The sequence below is a fragment of the Cebus imitator genome, unplaced genomic scaffold (genome assembly GCF_001604975.1).
Source record: "Cebus imitator isolate Cc_AM_T3 unplaced genomic scaffold, Cebus_imitator-1.0 Scaffold115, whole genome shotgun sequence".
Classification (NCBI taxonomy): domain Eukaryota; kingdom Metazoa; phylum Chordata; class Mammalia; order Primates; family Cebidae; genus Cebus; species Cebus imitator.
The window spans coordinates 4,024,785-4,042,259 of NW_016107430.1; the positions used below are offsets into that span (position 1 = coordinate 4,024,785).

The 17,475-nt window shown below is 41.1% G+C and overlaps 1 non-coding gene across 1 annotated transcript; it reads left to right on the top strand.

The window, feature by feature from the left end:
* The first annotated feature begins 7,410 nt into the window (after positions 1-7,410).
* Positions 7,411-7,517, top strand: LOC119472728. The gene has a single exon (XR_005201918.1). It is a non-coding gene; the product is annotated as a U6 spliceosomal RNA (small nuclear RNA).
* The last annotated feature ends 9,958 nt before the right edge of the window (positions 7,518-17,475 follow it).

Sequence of the window (17,475 nt, forward strand, 5' to 3'; positions counted from 1 at the left end):
AAATAAGATTCACAACACTTTGGATTGTAATTTCTAGGTTCTGAGCTGAACAGTTCATCAACTTCTCTTTTTATTAAAAGACAGTGTCGACACTTCAAAAAATGTGCTTAAAGGAAACTTATCAGTGAGATTAATTGCTTAGGAAACGCTCAAGGCTGACTGATAAATTTCAAAAATTCATTGGTCTTGTAGTAGTTTCAAATACAGTAGTCTTTTAACAGAATTTAAGTGGACAGAAATCTCTGCTAAAATGTTTATATTATATTTATTTTAAAATGAGTGATATATTTTTAAAGTATTTATTATTTACCTTGTGGTATGATACCTGTGTTTAGTGTTTACATTCTGTAGCTTTATTTAATGTTAAATTGATCACATAAATTCTGCTAGTCACAATCAGATAGAAATTTAGCCGATTAATTAATAAAAATCCTAATTTAATTCTCCTGACAGATAATCTAGATATTCTCATTCCTCATTGTTTTGAAAAAAGGAGGGCATAAAAAGCACTAGGGAGCTACTTTTAGATAACTGAAAACTTTGTTTCATTGTTTCATTTGCCCCTCAATTGCCACAAACTTACTGAACGGCGAGTTTCATGGTTCCCATTAGAGGGTGCTCTTTCACTGCTGTTGACCCAGTCCATCCCTTCATGTCCCACAGGTAGGCAGACCCAGTGGGCATCCAGCCTGGTGTTTTTCTGACAGATGGCCCATTTGTAGGCTTTGTGGTCTTTAATGACAGTAATCTCTGAAAGATCAGAATGTATCACCCAAAGCACCATTAGCTGTCTTTGAGGGTCTGTTATGAATCTGTCATCTGTGAATTGCCGTAAACCTAAGTTTGCCACACTTTAGGCCCAGACCATGTTTTCAGAGAGCAACTTAGTAATGTATACAGTAGTCAGTACGTTTTATGAAATACTTTATTTTGCTAAATTAAGCTCTTCCAGATCTCAATGAGTGATCTTAAATTCTAGTCTTGAGAAACTTTGTGAGCATGTCTGTTTTGAGCTTATTTATACCTACCTTTCATGGTAGGCAACCATGGCAGTGGGGATGGCAGAGTTTTTGGATTTTTTTTAATGGGCCATTCATGTTCTGAGTGTCATGAAGTTTATTCTTTCATTCATGTTCACAATTGTTAAAGATATCACATTTTATAAATACACTGTTAAATTCACTTTGCTGTAGGTTATAGTTTACCTGTTATATAATTCATAGTGCTAATTGTAGAAGCAAAGTAAATAATCAATTTAGGATGTTGAAATTAAAATAATCACAAGAACTAATATAGTTTCTTTTAATTGCTAAAACTATAATTAAAAATTATAATTTTAATATTAGCCATAATATTACACTGTATTTAGAACAGGCTTATGTACAATGCCCTCATTTATTTAAACAAATTGATTTTTTGGTTATCATAATCTAGTAATGTTTTTGCATCACTATTGATTGTCGTGGAGTTCTTCTGCTCTCTTATTCACTCATTTAGACTTCTTTTAGGGAAGCTATTTCAGAATAGCATATGATAAAACATATCACTGTCTTGTTTTTGCAAAATTACTTTTTTGGGCACATCGACCCAGCATTTCAAATAAATGTATAGGCATGTGCCTTGTTTAAATAAGTACAATTTGTAAGACTTCGTGTTTGCAAGTTACATATTAGAGTAGTGATTGTTTATATTACCAGGGATTCTATACTTTACCAAAAAAATTGCCATAAGATTTTCCTGTTCCATTTTAAATTGTCTTGATATTTAAAAAAATAACTTTTACATTCTCAGGAAGAAATACATGAACTAAATCATATCTCCATGTTTGTTTCCAGATTTCTCTCATCTTTTTACTGTCCCAATACATTCCTAACTCCTATAAACTTAGTGGCTTAAATAGTGAATACCTGGCAGCTCTCATAGATCCCATAGGCAGATGATGATAATTTTCAGTGCTTTGTCATGTTGAATAGAAATCAAACTGACTTATTTTAAAATACAAGTTGTCTACTAGTAAGATTACATGATTTAAATGTGTTTTAGGTTTTCTGCAACAAATTAGCTGTGAACCCCTAATGTAGCTAATGTTTATACAAATTTTATAGTCAAAATTATTTATTTTTATTTTTTTAGAGTGTTTCAAAAATACAGTGTTTGCTTTGTTAAATACATTTGCTTAGAGTCATAAAGTATACTATGACTCAGAAATTGTAAAGTCCATTTGCATTGTAAAAATGAGTACTACCAGCATGTCAAAAGAAAAATAATTTGCATTTGTAATATAAACTAAAATTGTATTTAATGTATTTATTGAATTTTAAATTTGCACTAACTTGAAAACTTTAAAGGTTATACTAATTTACAGATTAATGTGGACCCAAATACATAATTTGTTTGGCCAAAAAGGTCATTAGAATGGGTAATAGTTTGTGTGGTTTTCCTTCTAAATGGTAATATTGAAGCAAGAACCAGCGTTTTATATTGAGAATTTTTTTAATATTTCTACCCGATTGAGGACAGTGGAATATAAGTAGATTTATTTAAAATATGTAGATATTTAAAAATTTTTTAATGTTGTTTATCCCTATCTGAATTCATTCTCAGCAACAAGACAGAAAAGGTGGTTTGGGTTTTTCTTTTAAAAAGTGTGCCCTTGCCTTTTTCAGTTTTTCCCTTGAAATCTTTCTCCTCCTGTTTCTCGGAGTACGCTCTGCAGGAGTATGCTCTGCAGCATCAGAATGCATGGGCAGGCTGTTGAAAGTAGGGATTCCTGAGCCCAGCCTTTGACTTAAAGATTCTTTGTCTCTGGAGATGCAACATAGAAACCTCTGTTTTCATTCACAGCACCTCAGGCAATTCTTAAGCGTACTGAAATTTGAAAGTTTCTGGTCTGAACCTCATATATTCACATGGGGCTTTCGCCAGGTGGGATACCATGCCAAAAAACTGAATTAATTGTATGTTCTTAAAATTGTTTTTCTTCTACTCCACTGTCCCCAAAATCACTTTTCTAAAAGGACTCTATGAAAAACTTGTTTGTATCATACCCAAATTGATATATTTGTCTGAACTCTATTACATAAAAATTGGTATGATTCGTACATGGGATCAGTTTTTGGACTGCGACCCATGCAGTATTTGTTATTTGTTTGTTTGTTTGTTTGTTTGTTTTCCGTGCAATGTTGAAGGACAAGGAGTTGCTTCAAGAGCTAGTGCAACGCGCCTCCAAGGGGCAGCAAGCCATGGAGGCTCCTGCCTTCTCACTTCAGTCAGTGCAGCCACACTTGTGTATACTGAGTTGCTGCTTTAGATCTCAGTAGATAAAATATTTCCACATTTAAAATGCTTCTATTTTTAAAAAAGGGTTTGAAAGCCACTACTATACTGACTGTCACCTAATTGATTTTCTACTAATTTTTACATATTCAGAAACTTCATTTTTTTTTGATGGACAGAATATTTTGGAGGTCTCCGTTGCTGCTTAGAATGTGGCCACTTGGCTATTTCACAGTTTTTAAAGCTATTTTATTGAATAGTAAAGCATTGAACTTAGCCTTCATTCCTTGTGTTTCTAATTTTAGTTTATTATCTGTGTATTTGGTTAATTTTAGATATGTAAATATACATACACATACATACATGTCTATTTATCTACCTTGCCCTGACTCTGTAGTCAGTGCATGAGGCTTGCAGATCCCAAAAAGGTACATTCCAGGGTTCTGTGGAAATAATTTTAAAATGTCATCCTCTAATACAGACATTTACAAAGCTTAAATGAAAATGATTGAACTTAACCATCTGCGAGAATGTCTGCAGAAAATAAATCACCTAGAAACTATAAATAGAAATGTATTGCTGAGGCCAGGCGCAGTGGCTCATGCCTATAATCCCAGCACTTGGGGAGGCCAAGGCAGGTGGATCACCTGAGGTCAGGAGTTGGAGACCAGCCTGGCCAACATGGTGAAACCTCGTCTCTACTAAAAATTAAAAAAAAAAAAATTAGCCGGGCACAGTGACGCATGCCTGTAGTCCCAGCTATTCAGGAGGCTGAGGCACGAGAATCACTTTAACCCTGGTGGCAGAGGTTGCAGTGAGCCAAGATCGTACCACTGTACTCCAGCCTGGGTGACAGAGTGAAACTTTGTCTCAATTTTTTAAAAAATGTGTTGCTGGTATCAGACATCAGACCAAGCACACTTCAGTCTCTCTAAGGATGCCCTGAGCTACCTCACTATTAAAGGACAACATCAACACAGAATTCACTAAACAGGAAATAAGCTATAATCTAGAGAATTTCCCTTACATGTTACTTTTTAGTGACTAACATGGAATGTTGAAAAGGAAGAGCTGGAAAGCTAAGTTGTTTTCCTTGTTCCTCTGACATTGTCCAGGCAAGAGGGCATCCTGATCAGATGAGTAGGTTTGGCTGAGAAAAACCCTAGAGTAAGGCAGGCACCTTGTGGAGTTGGTTAATGATGGCTCTTAAGAACACTTGTTCTCAATCCAGTTCACGGCTCTGCCAGCAGTCTTTCAGATTTGAACTACTTAAATGAACCCTGCAGATAAATTGGCATTCTCCTTTGTAATTCTGTATAAGTTTAGAGCAGCCTACCTCGAGTCCTAAACCCCAGTCCTCTTAGAAGTGAACTGACTGCAGTGGATCCCTAAACCCACAGTGCTGAGGGCACATGTGATGACTCCACTTGCGCAGCCAGCTGGCCCCTTGTACTTTCCCCTGCCCACCACAGTCCTGTATACCTACCAGTTAATTACCCTGTGTCAATTGTTTTTGTGTTGGGTCTGTATTTTTGTGGTCAGTGCCTGAAGGCACATATGTGAATTAAAGCATTTGATATGTTGAAGATACTTGCTTGTTTTTTAATAAAATTAAAAGTACAGCAGTACAGCACTTAAGTATGATACTGTGTTGTTTTTTGACACAACCACGAGATAAAATAAGTGGCTTTGACTTAATGTCCCAGAAAATGATTCTTGGTCTACAGTCGGGCAAACATACTATGTGGCCAGTTTGGAGTCACATACTTTTGGACAGAAAGAATAAAAAATTCATATTGCAGGGCCTTTGTAGCCTAAGAGCACAGAATAATACAAATGAATGTTAGGAGAAACATTCATTCTCACGCATATAAACTGGCTCCTGGCAGAGCAGAGCAGTAAATGGGATTAAATAGTTGAATTCACCTTATTTTCAGTTGGTAGAATATGGAAAAACACAGAATTTATTTGAAACATCTGAATTGGAAACCCAGCCTCCACCACTGTAATTTAACACTGGGCAATTACTTGTTCTTCCTGAAGCTCAAATTTTCTTTAAGAGTGGGAATTAATGGCCACCTAGGGGTTGCACCTGCCTATAGGAGCTAGGCAAGTGATGAAGGGAAGAGCTGTAGAGACTTTGGTAAACCAGAGCACATGATTGCTGGGAAGCAGGCCTAGTGTGAACAGAATTTATTTTTCTAGAAAAGATAGAAATTTAGAGTATATGAAATCTGATTTTTAAGTATTGGTTGGCAACTAATTATTGTCTACCATAAGGTAACGTGATTATTATTGGGGTGGGAGAGTGAATGCATCTTAATATACATGGCAGAACTATGTGTTTCCTTCCATCTGGGTTTGCATAAAGCTTTGTGATGTATCAGTAACGATATGAAAAAAGCATTTTGTGGCATGTAACATCTTTTATTCATTTTATTAGGCATTAGAGGAAGAAGATTCTGTAGTCCTGCTTTATTCTGTCATCTTTACCTGGAAATCCATTTTTATAAAATTTTTGTAATAAAAAGTCACTTGATCACTAGCCTGCTTTCTTTTAAACAGACAGTGCCAAGTGTCATGCTCCTTTTCTTGATAATTTACATGCATGAGAATATGGCTATGTTAACTGCTGAAGTTCACAAGGCAGGCTGTCTTACCCATAATGATTCCATGTTTGAACTTCTTAAACAGCTTCGTACATTTATTTGTACATTGAAATGTTACATGCTTTCACTTTTTGTGTTATAATCTGTATTTCTGTGAGGGAGGCATTATTGGCTCCATTTTATACATTGAGAATTCAGAGCTACAGATTGAACCCAGGTCATCCTCCCTACTGCCTTTCGTCATGAACACAGCCACCAACAACAGTATTTTTAAAAGTGTTAAATATTGGCAGATGTGTCATTGTTCTGAGCACTAGGAATGCTAGTGCGGCCCTCTGAGGGATTCCCTGTGCAAGGAAACATCACATACCAAAAAATTACTCATGGAAGGAATTTGGAGATCTTGGTGAGCTAAAAGTATTACACTTGGACTACTATAAAAGAAAAAAAAAAGCAGGCACAATAAAATTTTAGAATGTATTTGAGTAAGAAGCAATTAGTGAATTGGGCAACACCAAACCCAGTGAGGATTTGATGTTTCAATGACAACATCAGAGGCAAGTATTCATAGAGTGGATACAGAAGCAAAATTAAGAAATGATTTCATTGGTTCCCTTTTTTGGCTTACTTTGTTGGAAAGTCCCCAGTTTCATGATCATATTAGTTGGCTGTTTCTGATTGGCTGAAGTTTTGTTTCTAACATAAGCATTTACCAAAAATGTCCCAAGTTGTTTCATTTATGTTTACAGTGTCAATATGTTAGGGCTATTTTTAAGGCCTAGTTGGTTTATTTGCTCAGGAACATTTGAAGCCGAGTTTTCATTTTAATTTTGCTTTGGCAGTTCCCTGCTTTTAGTCACCCTGTCAGCAAGCTGAGAATGTGACCAAATGGCGTAGCATTACTCTCAATTACCACTATTGACACAGTCTGGGAGGAAGAGTCAGATGTTATCAGTAGCTGCACTAGGGCTCAGAGTCACCCTCAGCAGTGACAGTCCATGCTGGTTTCCTCCAATTGTCTGATCCTTACGGCAGTCTTTTGACATACAAGTGACTGCTGGAAAGCATTTAATATCCTTGAAAAGACCAGACTCTGTGGATAACACCTGTAATCCCAGAACTTTGGAGGGCAAAGTAAAATTGCTTGAGCAGGAGTTCAAGACCAGGTGGACAATGTGATAAGACCCCATGTCTACAAAAAAAGGCATATTTTTAGTGACCTGGGCAGGGCTGGGCATGGAGGCTCACACCTATAATCCCAGCACTGTGGGAGGTCAAGGCAGGTGGGTTGTTAAAGCTCAGGAGTTCCAGACCAGCCTAAGCAACATAATGAAACCCCGTCTCTACCAAGTAACAAAAAATTAGCCAGGCGTGGTGGCACACACCCCTGGTCGCAGCTATTCAGGAGGCTGAGGCAGGATCACTTGGGCCTGAGAGGCAGAAGTTGCAGTGAGCCGTGATTGTGCCACAGCACTCCAACGTTGGTGACAGAGACCCCATCCCAAAAAGATATGTTAGCTGGGCAGTGCTTACTACAGCAGCACATACACTAAAATTAGAACAATACAGAGAAGATTAGTATGTCCCCTGAAGAAGGATGGCATGCAAATTCATGAAATCTTCCATATTTTACTTATAAAAGCAAGCTGTCCCCTGGTCACCTTGGGCACATGTCATCAAGACCTCCTGATGCCGTGTCATGGGCACATCCTTAATCTTGGTAAAATAAACTTTCCAAATTGGGAGAAAAAAAATTAGCTGAGAATGGTGGCACAGACCTGTAATCCCAGCTACTCAGGAGACCGAGGTGGGAGGATCACTTTAGCTCAGGACTTCCAAGTCCAGTGAGCTATGATTGCACCACTGCATTCCTGCCTTGGTGACAGAGGAAGACACTGTCGCTAAAAAAAATAAATTTAAAAAAGTATTGAGAGAATACAATGCACTGTGTTGGGTAAGCCATTGTGTATGGCCACCCACTGTGTATGGGTGAACACAATAACTACAAGGAGAATAATAGCAAAGGATTGAAAAATACCCCGAGAAAAGATTCCCAGGAGCCAAGATTTAACCAACTGAAATATCAAGGGAGGCAGTGCTAATGAGATAAAAACCTTGTATTCTTGAGGGTCTTTTAAATTTTGGGCAACAATATCAAATATAACAAACACTGTTAGGTTTTGTTAACATAAAAACACCACTTCTCACCAATTCAAGCACAAGCTCACTGCTGAGCAGCTGTGTCAACTCCTATTTTGGGGTACTGCTGAGGTGAAATTATCTAATTGTACTGCTTGAAGAAAATTCATAAATATCACTAAAACTTTTTTCAAGAGTTGCTGAAATATTAATAATTTTTTCAATTCAGAGACTCCAAGCTGATGAAAAAGCTCTTACGAAAGAATGCAATCTGCAACCCCTTTGTATGATTGGGTTTGGGAGATCACTCAGGAGGCTTGTTTCTGAGGGCTCACTTTATGTACAAGTGATCTGAGGTTCAGAATTTGATTAACATTTAAAGAGTCATCTGGACATTTTAGGTAGTTCATAGCCCAAACGTTCCAGTAATTTAGGTGGAAAAACCTTTATATATTTGCCATTCAAGATTAACAATCCGGCCGGGCGCAGTGGCTCACGCCTGTAATCCCAGCACAATGGGAGGCCGAGGCAGGCAGATCACCTGAGGTCAGGAGTTTGAGACCAGCCTGGCCAACATGGTGAAACCCCATCTCCACTAAAAATACAAAAGAATTAGCTAGGTGTGGTGGCAGGCACCTGTAATCCCAGCCACTTGGGAGGCTGAAACAGGAGAATCGCTTGAACTTGGGAGGTGGAGGTTTCAGTGAGCCAAGATCATGCCACTACACTCCAGCCTGGGCAACAAGAGTGAAACTCCATCTCAAAAAAAAAAAAGAACAATCCAGCATTATTGAGAGAAAGGTGCAAAGTGAATCTCATTATCCACCAGTTGGGGGTGACAAGAATGCCATAGTGATTCTTTGTCATATCTGCATTTGCACATTGCCGGGTCGAATGGTTATGGTTTAAATTTGGAGTTGGAGGCTGGGTGCAGTGACTTACACCGGTAATCCCAGCACAAGCGGGCTGATCACTAGTGAGTCAGGGCAGATCACGAGGTCAGGAGTTCAAAACCAGCCTGGCCAACATGGTGAAACCCTGTCTCTACTAAAAATACAAAAATTAGCCAGATGTGGTGGCATGCACCTGTAGTCCCAGCTAATCGGGAGGCTGAAGTGGGAGAATCGCTTGAACCTGGGAATCAGAGGCTGCAGTGAGCTGAGACCACGCCATTGCACTCCAGCCTGGGTGACAGAGTGAGACTCCATCTCAAAGAAAAAAAAAAAAAAATATATATATATATATATATATACACACACATAATTGGAGTTAGAACCAAAAATAGTTACTTGATAAAGTAACTCATATATGTCATCACCAACTAAGGATGATGATTGTTTCCTCTTCAAATATGCTCCAAGTATTTATCCAATAAACAAAACTACTTATTTTCTATAGTTGGAACTATAGAGGCATTCCATTTGCTTCTAGAGTTTCCGGTGAACCAATGCCTAATTTCAGTGAGCTCTCTATGATAGGGTTAAGGGTATCATGGTTGTGTTCTGGTATTATATCTGTGTCATTATATAGAGCAGTTCAATCTCCATAATCTGTGTCAAACCAAAGAGTTTCATTACAGAGGGAGTCTGGAGCACTGCTAGATTAGTCTGAGTTTTTCAGAGTCTGTCTGTTGCCCAGGCTGGAGTTAAGTGGCACAAACATGGCCCACTGCAACCTCTACTTCTCGGGCTTAAGTGATCCTCCTACCTTAGCCTCCCAAGTAGCCGGGGAACTATAGGCCTGTACCACTACACCTGGCTAATTTTTGTATTTATGGTAGAGACAGAGTTTCACCATTTTTCCCAGGCTGGTCTTCAACTCCGGGGCTCAAGGGATCTCCCTGCCTTGGCCTCCCAAAGTGTTGGGATTACAGGCATGAGCCAGAGCACCCAGCCTTATGGACACATTTTTCTCTAGGAATAGAGAAAAATTACCAGTGATAAAATCAATAGTAGTTAGAGGTCATTCCCTTCTTCTATTGCTTCCCAATGACTAGTTTGTCGATCATGAGTATCAACTGCCTACCTACCAAGGGAATGATACCAAACCCTTTCATAAAGGCAGCTTCCTGAATTACTCACCCAAGCATGTGTGGGAGCAGGTTCTAATATTAATTGTGATTCTTCCCATCCATCTAGATAACTACCTATCTAGCAATGCATTGGTTAATGCCATGGTTTGCATGTATTCCCTTAAATTTCATGTATTTGAAACTTACTCCCCAAATTCACAAGCTGATTAGAGGCAGGGCCTTTGGAAGGTAATCAGGAATAAATAAGGTCTTCAGGGTGGGCCTCCCATTATCAGACTGGTAAAAGGAGCCATAACTTATGCTTCATTTCATACTAAATCTTGACCATGATTCAGGCAGTGGCAATGGACTCTGGACCAATGAAACCTTCAGACAACTGGAGCGAGGGGGAGATAAGACAAATAAGAACCTGTTATTTTGAGATAAGACATTATGTCAATGGGAACATATAAACAGAGCCGTATGGTCTGGAGTTAAGTAGCATTCATATTAGCAGGGCATAGGATCATTTATAAAACAATTTTATGTAAAGTATTCCCCATCAAAACTCAATTGAGCAGGCAGTGTACATCTAATTTTTCTAAATGACTACATTGTGATTCAGAAAGGCTAATGAACATGCCAGGGCTGCACAGAGCTAGGATACCAATCCAGTCTTGTGACTCCAAAATTTAGTGGAATTTGTGGTTCCTTTATATTTTTCCCCCACTAAGTTATGCTGTCTTTTTCCTAGGTCAGGGGTTCCTAGCCTTTATTGTATAATAAGCCAACCTCTACAAGAAGTTGGCTATAGTTACAGACACTTCTTCCCTCCCCCTGACCCTAGCAGCTTAGCACATACAGCAGAATTTTGCAGCCAACTTCAAGGGCCTCCGAGACTCCAGTTAAGAACCTCTGAACCAAGGATTCTAGTCCTAGCTGAGGTGTCTCAGACATATTTAGTATAAACTGGCAATGAGCTTGTTCTGTCTGGTTATCCTCTGCTGCCTCCAGCCATTTTCTATTCTGATTCACCCACAAGCCCACAGAGAAGTCAGTAACATACAGGTTCAGAAAAGCTAGTGGTGGAGAAACATTTCCAGGAGAAAAAAAAGTGGCACTTAGGCTGCTCCTCTAAGGAGATGCCATTCTGACATATTCTTGGCACAACATGTTTGACAAGCTGGAAAGGAGAACAGACTGATGCATGACGGGGTACGGTGGCTCGCGCCTGTAATCCCAGCACTTTGGGAGTCCGGGGAGGGCTGATCACCTGAGGTCAGGAGTTCGAGACTAGCCTGGCCAACATGGTGAAACCCCGTCTCTACTAGAAATACAAAAATTAGCTGGGACTGGTGGCAGGTGCCTATAATCCCACCTACTGGGGAGCGTGAGGCAGGAGAATCACTTGAACCCGGGAGGCAGAGGTCGCTGTGACCTAGATCGTTCCACTGCACTCCAGCCTGGGTGACGAGCGAAACCATCTCAAAAAATAAGCTAAAGCATGCCGTAAGTCTGTGAACTGTGAACTTTAGGGTGCCATGTACAAAAGTGGCATTTTAAGATTAGGAACAGTGTGGAAGATGAGTTGTAAGGCAGAAGGATTAGAAACAGGAAAGCTATTCGATAGAAGTAGAGGCAGAAATGAGAACATTCACACAGGAAGAATTGACAGGCCAAGATGTAGGATACCTAGAGGAAAGGTGTAAGAGATCTCTCAATATTTTCAGCCTTGGAAGAACGAATGTGTTCAATGAATATTTATTGTGTACACTCTGTTGATGATAGAAGTGTGGAGGTTCAGGGTGTCAAGGCCAAAGCCATGTTCTGAGTCAACCAGTCAAGTTACAAGGAGCCACTTTAAGATTTAGACAGTTTGTTACTTACACAGACAGCAAAAAGAATAAGCCAAAAGGTGCCATCTTCCTGTGATCTTTGTCCCACATACCAAGTAGTATATGACACCAAAACAAAGACCCAGATGACTGCAATGTGAGTTGTGGAATACCCTGTTGCTGAGGAGCTAATCCTAGAAGCTCTATTTTGAGGAAGCCGGGACAGAAAGCCCCCGCATCACCAGAAGCCCCAAGAGATGAGAAACTGTCTCATGACAGCTTCCCAGGAGAGATAAGGAGGCGAACAGAAGATCGCATTATGGCGGCTCTGTACACAGGCCTCCCAGCCTCCCACATCCAGGAAGAAAAGGAGGCATTTGGCAAGAGTCTGCCTCTATGCAAGGTCTCTATGATGTGGTGGTAAAGCTGTTCCCTCACACAGGGGAGAGCTGGTTTTGAGAAACAAGAGATAAACATGGTTTAAAATACACAGCCTGTAAAGTTAGGTTCAGACATTCACATGGAATTGATCGGGGATGTTTTCATCAAGTTTGTCATGGTTGTTACACAGCAGTGGATAACCAGAGCACAGCTATTGATTGATCACTCAACACCCGCTTCCCTTCTCCTTCTGTGCAGCAGACTGCCAGCTCTGTCCAAATGATAGCCAAGTACTCAGAGAAGGTGACCCACCCCAACTCTGGGGTAACCAACCTGTGAATCCCATTCTCTTTGCAATTGGAAGCAGACATACAAGTTAACTCTAGCCAATGAGATGTGAGGGGGAGATCTGCAGGGTGCCTCCAGGAAAGGCTTCCTGGCTCTTAAAAAGACAGAGGCAATGTCCTGGCAGATGACTGCAGCATGGCAGCCATCTTCTGACCATGAGGGGCTCAACACGACAAAGCCAACAGGCCAAGAAAGGTGGTGCAGAAAGAAGGAAAGAGCCCTTGATGACAAGTTGAGACAATGCTGAGTCAACCAACCCTGCAGCTGTCCTAGCTTGGGACTACTGAGTATGTGAGATAAAATTTATCTTTTCTTTTTTTTTTTTTTTTTTTTGAGACAGGGTTTTACTCTGTCACCCAGGTTGGAGTGCAGTGATCACAGCTCACTTTAGCCTTGAAGTCTTGGGCTCAAGCGATCCTCCCACCTCAGCCTCCCAAGTAACTGGGGCTACAGTAATGTACCACCACAACCAACCCTTATTTTTTTCAGTTGGGTTTTCTGCTCATTGCCACCAAAATCAGCATCCTAACTGACACATTTATGTAAAGTCCTGGTACATTACCAGAATCATAGGAAGTTGAAATAAATGTCAGCTATTATATCATAACGATGATAATAATAATGATGATTGTTGGAAACAGATGCTCAGTGTTACAAAGGAAAATGAGCACTGAGACAAGGGATCTTTCAGCAACGCAATTTTTCCTTCCTGCACTGCAGGAAGGGTACTCCTGCTAGCCATTTTGCCAGAGAGTGCAATGAACAAAGGAAAACAGACATATTTATCTCTTATGCATTTGGTGTCGTCCTTACTGCTGTCTGATCTCTGTTGGCTGGAGCCAGAGCTCACAATCTAAATAAAACCTGATTTGCTAACAACTTAAAACTTTTCTAAACAGGTAAAAGCAATGGAGAGTTGGGACATGCCTGTGAACACGTCCAGCACAGGTATCTTGGCTAAAGTACAAGGACATAGAATGTACTACGTGCCTGTAAGCATGGCATGTCTAACAGCTACATAGGATAGGGCTTAACAAAGAGTTATTAGCACACTTATAATTTATTCTTTAACAAGAAAGGAAATTTTTGGGCTGGGCTTGGTGACTCACGCTTGTAATCCCAGCACTTTGGGAGGCTGAGGCAGGTGGATCATGAGGTCAGGAGTTCAAGACCAGCCTGGCCAAATTGGTGAAATCCTGTCTCTACTAAAAATACAAAAAATTAGCTGGGCATGGTGGCATACGCCTGTAGTCCCAACTGCTTGGGAGGCTAAGGCAGGAGAATTGCTTGAACTGGGGAGATGGAGGTTGCAGTGAGCCAAGATTGCGCCACTGCACTCCAGGCTAGGTGACAGAGTAAGACTCTGTCTCAAAAAAAAAGAAAGAAAGGAAACTTTAAAGAGGAACTTTTCTACTTCCCACAATGATGATAATGAAGAAAGTGGGTGGATTCTTGAAGGGCAGAATGCTAAGGTGAAAATAGCCGAGATCGTGGAGAACACTCATTTTTAGAGGAAACTGGAGAGAGGATGAAATGACAATCAGAAAGGAAAAGGGAAGTGAAGTTTAATGCAAGCAAAGGGAATGAGAGTAACACGCAAGGGATACTAGTTCCACCATGTGGAATGCCACAGAAGGGACTCTTTCCCTTCCTCCCTTGAGGGGAGACCTGGAGGGGAACCAAATTTGGCTCACAAAGGCTCACCTTTATGTACCAGTTGATGTCTTTTAAGGTGTCTCTCTAGACCAGTGATTCTCAAAATGCAGTTCCCAGACCAGCAGACACAATGATACAGGATCTCTCTATGTTGCCCAGGCTGGTCTCACTGCTGAGCTCAAGTGATCTGCCCACCCCAGCCTCCCAAATTGCTGGGATTACAGGCGTGAGCCACCATGCCTAGCCTGTTTTTTCTTTAGGACTCTGGGAATGGTCATATTTAGCATCAGTTGTTTTTTGTTGGTTTTTTGGGGGTTTTTTTGTTTTTTTTTGTTGGGGTGTGTGTGTGTGTGTGTGTGTGTGTGTTTGGAGACAGAGTGTTGTTCTGTCACCCAGGCTAGAGTGCAGTGGTATGATCTCAGCTCACTGCAACCTTCCACCTCCCAGGTTCAAGCAATTCTCGTGTCTCAGCCTCCCGAGTAGCTAGGATTACAAGTACGCACCACGCCCAGCTAATTTTTGTATTTTTAGTAGAGACAGGATTTCACCATGTTGGCCAGGCTGGTCTTGAACTCCTGGCCTCATGTGATCCACCCACTTCAGCCTCCCAAAGTGCTGGGATTACAGGCATGAGCCACCACACCCGCCCAGCATCAGGTTTTAAATTTTACTTTTTCTCCTCCGTTATAAATTCCTCTGGCTGACTCCAGACGTACAGCACATCTGTTAATGCATGCTGGGTTTGTGTTCTCGATGTGCACTGACACCAGACCAACAACTCTTGTGTGTCTCCTGTGTCCCAGGCATTGTTCAGAGTATTTAGGAAACAGCAATGAACAAAAGAGATGAAACACCTGCCCTCATGGAGCTCACTTTCTAGTGAGAAGTGAAAGAGTAAGATGAAGGAACTGTGCCTTTCCTTACATCACCCACGCTTAAAATAGAACCCAAAACCACACGTGCGGTTCTTCAGCTACCAGGCACATGCTGCCTCAGGGCCTTCTCTCTCTCCCAGTGCTTCACTTAGCCTAACCCTCTCTCCACTTCATTCTGGACACTGAGCAAATGTCACCCCATCAGAGGGGTCTTTCCTGAATGCCTTAGCTAGACCAGCACACACATAATATATATCATGCTGTGCCCTGAACTGGGTTTGTTTTCTTTACGGCCCTTTTCCCTAGACTGATGTTTATCTGTCTGTTGTCTGTTTCCTCTGCTAGAATGTAGGCGCCACGGAGGAATTTGGGTTTTTTCTCTGCTGTCTCCTCAGCCTAGGGACAATGCCTAGCACCCAGTAGGCACTCAAGAAGCATTTACTGAATGAATAAGTCACCCCTTCATTGATGTCAGTTTGGCAACAGTAGTATTGACAGAAGGGATCACGGCTGGAGTTCCGGGCAGGGAACCACAGAGGCATACTTAACGGGAAGGGGAAAGGAAAAATTACCTGGAGGAGCAGTCATCCTAAATATAGCCGCAGCAGATGACCCACAACCAGGGAGGTCACTCTCAACCACGTCAGATTCTGCAAGTTGGCAGGGTTGTCATTGAATATCATTGCCTTGTTAAGGAATGCAGGGTCAGCATTTACAGCATGGGAGAAGGAACTATCCGATGGAAAGGGAGAGATTAAAGATATAAAAAAGAGACAACTATGGAATAGAATTCCAGCATTTACATTTTAACTTTTTTTTTTTTTGAGATGGCGTTTCATTCTTTTGCCCAGACTGGAGTAAAGTGGTGCGGTCACAGCTCACTGCAACCTCCGCCCTCGGTTCAAGTGATTCTCTTGCCCCAGCCTCCCGAGTAGCTGGGATTACAGGCACCTGCCACCATGTCTGGCTAATTTTTGTATTTTTAGTAGAGATGGGGTTTTGCCATGTTGGCCAGGTTGGTCTCGAACTCCTGACCTCAGGTGATCCACCCACCTCCCAAAGTGCTGGGATTACAGGCATGAGCCACTGCGCCTGATCTCGTTTTAACCTTCTTTTAGTCTCCCCCTTGCTATAAGGCCAGGTGTGATGGCTTCTAGTATTCCCTCCTTTTCCCTGTCTCAGAGACTACCGATTCCTCAAAGTGGACAGCAGTGCTTAGTCCTGCTGAACCTAGTTCCTGGTTACTGGCTACCATCCAGACAGGGGCCAAATGAAAATTCAATGTATGCCATTGTTAGAATATGTTTTAAAGAGATCTGATTTGAGGCATATTAAACAGTTGGACATAAAGGGTACTGTAGTGTCTCATAAGTCATCAGGAATAGGCAAGAAAAAGCAAAACAGAAACTGCCCCACCTAACAGGTAGGGCTCCTATTCTAGAACAAAGTGCTGCTCACAGAATAGTACAAAGTTGTGCAGAACTGTATCCAATACATAAATGCAGAAGCTTTTTTATTCACACCTTGTATAATTTGTTACGATTACATTGCTGGGCTGGGTGCCGTGGCTCACACCTGTAATCCCAGCACTTTGGGAGGCTGAGGTGGATGGATCACTTGAGGCCAAGAGTTCAAGACCAGCCTGGCCAACATGGTGAAACCATGTCTCTACCAAAAAAAAAAAAATACAAAAATTAGCCGGGTGTGGTGGCACACGCCTGTAATGCCAGCTACTTAGGAGGCTGAGGAAGGAGAATCGCTTGAACCTGGGAGGCAGAGGTTGCAGTGAGCTGAGATCATGCCATTGCACTCTAGCCTGGGCAACAGAGTGAGACTGTCTCAAACAAACAAAAAGATTACACTGCTGGCATACATTTCTTTTCTTTTTAGAGACTGGGTCTCACTATGTTGCTCTGGTCTGGACTCAAACTTGTGGTCTCAAAGCCATCCTCCCACCTCAGCCTCCAAGTAGTTAGAACCAGGCCTAGATTTGGCAACTAATGATAGTTGGTGCTTCCTAAATCATTAGTAAATTTCAATTTCTATTTTTAAAATAACTATTCAAAAAGGATACAGTGCAAATTGCTTTTAGCTTTGTATAAAGAGGTAATTAGTGAGTAGTTTATAAAGTGGGAATGATAAGCTTCTGAACTTTTTTTAAAAAGGGAAGTCATTTCTGTTAAAGAAGCATTGATTTAGTTTGGCACTTTAAGAACTTAGTTTCTGCCGGGCGCGGTGGCTCAAGCCTGTAATCCCAGCACTTTGGGAGGCCGAGGCGGGTGGATCACGAGGTCAAGAGATCGAGACCATCCTGGTCAACATGGTGAAACCCCGTCTCTACTAAA